Genomic DNA, 6000 nt, shown 5'->3' with positions numbered 1-6000 from the left:
TTCCTAACGGTTGAATTAGTGTTTTACAAATTTCTGAATAATCCGTATGGAATTCAGCCCACCATAGGATAAAGGATAATGGACGGAAACTTCTCAGAATTGAGGACTTCTTTTGAACATAAAGAAAAATCACGCTTAAATACAAGTTTTTCGTCATCTTTTAAAGATCGTCATCATCATCATTCGTCATCATCATTCGTCATCATCATAAAGATCTTTTACATCATATAATTGTAAATAATAATATACCTTCGAAAAAATGATTTGTTCTTCATTTAATGTATCAAACATTATTTTACTCGTCGAAAACTTTTTTGTGTGACGAATATATCGTTAGATCTAAATAGCATATATTACGCAGTTCAAATCTAGCGCGCATTTTGTGACAACTTTCTGTACAAGATGGCGGAAATTAAATTGTTCAATTGGACACACGAGCTTACACGTAGAGTATACGGTAATATCCAATCCAGTGTATATATATATCAGTGCAGTAAATGGAAAGCACCCATGTAGAGGCATCAAGGACTGATGGTACTACCGCTCACCGCGTGTTCCCAGACAATGCGGTGTCGAATATCATTATGGATATGGAACATAGGCATATAAATAGACCGCGGGAGTAACGGAGGTGGCCCGTTTGTGAATGCGAGAGCGCAGTAGAAAGAGAAAGCTGCATGTAGGACCCCTCTATCCTTGTCTAATCGCGCATGCGCGCTCAGCGTTCTTTAAGTAAGAATGAAATAGAAAATGACTGAAGGGATGGATGTTCTTATATATTGTACATGAAACATAAATGAGAAGTTATAATTTGAAAATAGGAATAATACTAATAAAACATTACAATTAAATAATTGAATATTGAATCGTAAAATGCTGATCATCATTTTTATTAGGTAACAAGCATGAATAATGCACACAAGTACGTACTGTATAGTCATATACTGTAATAAAACATTGAATATTATTATACTTGGAACAATACGTGAAAAAAATATTATATTTTCGTAATATATAGAAATATTATTTTACAAGAAATTTATAAGCATATCTTGCACGAATATTCTTTTTGGCTCATTTGACTTTGATTATCAAATACTTATAAATAATTTGCAAATATTTAAACAAATTATTGTCCTTTAAAATTCGTTAGCTTATTGTTCTGCATGCGTATTCTTTGGCTTTGACCTCGTAGAAGTTGACCTCGCAGTATGACGGGGTCCGCGCATGCGCGACTATGCGAAGACAGAGTGGTCGTATATGCAACTTTCTCTTTCTATTCCGCTATCGACTTCTCTGTGACGTCGAACGGTACCTGGTGGAAATATCCAGATGTGAGACACTGGAATCGTTCCCACCGCTACAGCTAGACTTACATCAGTAGTTCGGGTCACCAATTACCGATAAAGTATTGAAATACACCAGGCAACGGGCATTCTGTCGCTCTAATTGAACGAACTGAGGAAGGACTAATTGTTGGATGAAAGATTTAATTAATTCGCTTACCTTTCGAGAATAATCTGGATATGATGACTTGCAGCGTAGATTGGTGAGAGGATTTAACGGAATGACTGATTTTAATATATTTAGATACTTTGATTAACTTGGATTTATTTTATAAGTTTAATATTTCGAGTCACAAACAACGGGGTTACTTAGTGTAAGATCTTAAATTAATACGACAAAATGGAGCTGAAAGCTCGCTGGATGTTCGGGCAGAATAACGTTGTAGGAAACGTTTAAATGCAAAAGGCAAAAGGATTTTACCGCGAGACTGTACCGGAACAAGATGACGAATCTGGTGGTAGAAACCAAGAGGACGATCAGATGATCGGTCGCCGTTTTTATAGGTGTCGATCGTTGCGCAGAACGATCCCCTTCTTTAACTTTTGTCAACTTTTGCGCACCTTCCCCCTTTTTCTAGGAATTAGAATTAGGGCACGATATCTTCGCCGCATGTACGCCTGTGATCTTAGTTCTTTAGCTCTTACTATATTGCAAGCTTTTACATATGGTATAACGCTACGTTGGTGCGGTGGTGTAAGTGTAGGGTCGTTGCGCTTTAATTTTCCATTTTGCGTGGGCTTTGGTGTTGGGGCAGCAAGCCCCCCTTGGCCGCTCAGCTGCCGTACTTCTTCCCCCTGTGGGCGTTAGGATCCGGGCCGATTTTAGCAGCTATTTCCTAATGTGGTAATCGCAGCGCGTATGCGCTAGAGGTGACCCATGTTTCGTGGTGTACGTTAGTGCCGTGTGCATTTTCGGGGTCACGATCCACTGGATTCTAGTCGTAGTTTACTTCTTAGATATTCTCACTATCCTGTTCGTTACAAAGTCTATATATTAAGATTGCCATATCGGTTACTTGTCGTTTTGTTAGTTTTATAGCGTGTAAATATGTAAAATTGCATATGTATTATAATTGATCACTGTCGTTATTCACCTGGAGTAAAAAAGCGATTGTTTATGAGACATAGTTGCTATTTGCTTAACATTATTAGGATCACGCTGCTGCGAATACTCTTGGGTGTTTGTGTTATAACTATCTTAACAGTTTTAGGGTATTTAGTAATTTGATGATTCATAGCTTTAGAGCAGGTTTACATGTGTGCTTTTGTATATAATTCCCTTCTGTAGTTGTTAATTCTCATATTGATATTGTAACGTTCCTGGACGTTATGGAAATAAATATGGATTCGTGATTTGATTATCAAATGAAAATCAAAAGCGTAAATAATTGTTGTGAAAAAGCTTCAATTGCAGGGTACGTGTTTCTGGTTTTAAGTCTGAAACGAGACTATTTTTACAATAATGTTGGTTGACGCAGCAACCTTATTCTTTTGAAAGACATAAGAGGTTTATAAACGTCTTTTATCTATGATGACTACTAGATCATTAAAAGGGGGCAAAACGGGTGATTTCACCCTTTGTAACAATATAAATCGGCTTCGAAGCTACTAGAACTTGTTCTTATGTTTGTTGGTTGCCTATTACTGGGCGTTGCCACGTATGCATCTTTGAGTTTATTGCGAGTTGATTTACCTTCAATCGTTTCGTCGTTAAGTTTCCGAATGTGTTCTCTAGATGGAGCTATGTATGGCTCCGTATTGGAGATCTGCATTGCCTTCAAAACGCTGCGCGTGTTGCCTACTATACGGCGTCACGGAGGAAAGTATGATTCATGCTGGATAATTGGTATTCACGATTTTGATGGTTTTGCAGTCTCTGGTTTTATGGATTATTGCAGCAGTACACCTATCTTTACATTATTTCGGTTAAAAACGTATCCATGGTTTTACAGTCTTTTATACTCCAGGCTATATGGTATAGCGTAAGTCGCTTATAGTAGTGGTTTTCCAACTACGACACAGAGCGATACAGTGTACGCCGTCGGGTGTTCCAACTACTACACGATGTCTCACGGAGTCGCTCTTATCCGAGTCTCAAAAAAGTTGTGTTTAACCGTGCAATGAATGTCAGTGTTGCCAACGCTGTAGTTCTGTAACCAAAAAGAAACTGGAAAAAAGAGAATTTTAACGTTGTCAGCATTAGTCTGCATGATTGCATAAATGTAAAAAGTAATAAAGCCGGTCGTACCGTACAATGATCACACTCTTTAATTTAAAAAAATAATTTGAACGAACGTTTGTTACTTTTATCAATATTATGTACAATTTATAACATGCGTTTTAGTACTCAAACTCGGAGGATACATATCTGTTAAATGCCTAGTTATTTTCCCACTCCGTTCTTGGAACATGCACGCACTCTCCCGTTCAATTTGAACACTACAGCGTTCCAACAACAGCCCAGTAAACAATTTACACGGAACGACACAGAACGACACAGAGTGCGATAGTTGGAAAACCCCTAGTGTAGCTCTCAGCTCAGAATGCACAAATGGCATTGTCGAGTGTTATGTAATAATTGGATATAATGGTGTTAGTTAATTATGGTGTTAATATGATAGTGGTATATAATAACGTATAATAATATTATAGCTCTTTGTAGTGCGAAGGTCTCGTAACATGAGGTTTGTTCGGCTAGCTACACTCTGCACTCGTGAGTGTAAAAAGAACTAGGGTAGTGTACTAGGGATTGCTGGGGAGTGTACGTCGGCTTCTCGAGTGTAGCTAAGATAGCGCGAACGCAATAGTGTAGAAGGTGCAGAAAAGTGGGGACAAGAAAATGGCGCACGTTACATACAGTCGTTTTTTTCCTCGAAACACTTATTGATACAACAAATTAGTATATAAGATAAAGCATTTTGGAATTTGTTAACGAAATCTTTCATACCTTATGTTTTAAGTACACCGTTATCAAATTGAACGTCGTTTTTCAAGTAAAATACTGTACTGCTTTGTTCTGATTTGTAGTGAGGTTATGGGTTTGCTGTCACTCGTGAGTTTTAAGGTATATATCGCATCACAGTTCACTAACGTAGTGGAAAAACCTGTAGCATTCATGCGGCTTGAACCATTTACACTTTTTACACTTCTTACACTTGGTCTAGACATAGTGTAAAAAGTGTACACAAAGTGTATATAATATGCACTGCTTAAGCACGAATGAAAATTGAAAAAACTGAATATACACGTGCACGTTGTATGCAGTGATGGCGGCAACTTGGCGGCATATGTGGTTGCATGTGGTCACATATGATAACTTTATATATTATATAGAGGTAGGCTACTGCCGCGGATTTTAAAACCGACAAGTCACATACATAATGGATTAGAGTTGTAAAATGAATAATAAAAAAAAATGGGTGCGTGTACTTATGTACGCGCGTGAGAAGTTATACTTCTTTGGCATCATTAAAAAATACACAACATGTCAAAATCTTCCGTCACACAATGATAAAGAAAAGAAGTATGTAATAAAAAACAATAAAACAAATAACGGATGTCTTACTTTATATTTAAATAATCTATTAAATTTTTGTCACGAACTTTTTATTAAATGTTCTATTAAATTTATTTCTTTATTTTGTAAATATCAAAAAACCAATAATAAATATTCAACATTGATAATTTAATAATATTTAGTATTAATTATATTAAATAATGATATTTTAATTTATATCAATAAATAATACATACGGATAACTAACCTCAATTATATTGGAGCACTTGAAAAAGTATTTTAGCACAATTTTTTCACTAATATTCACAAATAGTAAATAATATTAATCCAAATATTCAATTTAAATCACTACTGAATATATTTTATTGCCACATATATAATTCGCACTTGTATGAAAATAAAACACGTGTTGTGACTGTAAAAAATAAAACCATGTGGATAAATATTATAAATAAATATGAAAACAGTGATCAGAGGTGACAAGCGTACCAACATTAGCTTTTTTTCGAGACTTAATGAATTCGGTTGAGTGGGCAACTTCATCCTGTTAATTTTGTGTTACAGTTTTGTGTTACAGTGATGCGCGCGCATCCTGAAATTTCACTCTCATCAGTTTTTCATAACGCGCCTAAAGAAGTATAACTTCAAAAATTAATACATTGACCATAAAATTTCATTTTGTAATAAGAATTTTTTCCAGTAAACAAATAAATTAACTCAATGATTAATAGAAATTTTTCAGATTACAAAAATAAATTCAACGGTTAATGGAAACTTTTTCAAATGAAAAATTATAATAAAATCATAATGTTTAATATGTAACTTTTTCCCATGAAAAAAATTGAAATAAATGTTCGGTGAAATTATAAAATGCTATAATGCCTTGAAAAATTTAATGCTATTTAAAAATGCTCATGCCATGCGGCGCATCTCGAAGTGAAACGTCAAACATTACGTGCATGCCATGTGTTTATCACTCTATACGCGATGAGATCACGGCGTGCGAGTCATGTGTCACGCATTACGCTCGCACTATGTGACTATCACGGCGTGCGGGTTACGTGCGACGCACGATTGTTATCTGGGTGTAACATCCGACCGGAACGTCCGTATGTTTTATCGACTATTATTACTGCA

Source organism: Neodiprion fabricii, chromosome 3 (genome assembly GCF_021155785.1).
Source record: "Neodiprion fabricii isolate iyNeoFabr1 chromosome 3, iyNeoFabr1.1, whole genome shotgun sequence".
NCBI lineage: Eukaryota > Metazoa > Arthropoda > Insecta > Hymenoptera > Diprionidae > Neodiprion > Neodiprion fabricii.
The sequence above is the reverse complement of the archived record's forward strand: the minus strand, read 5'-3'. Positions refer to the sequence as shown.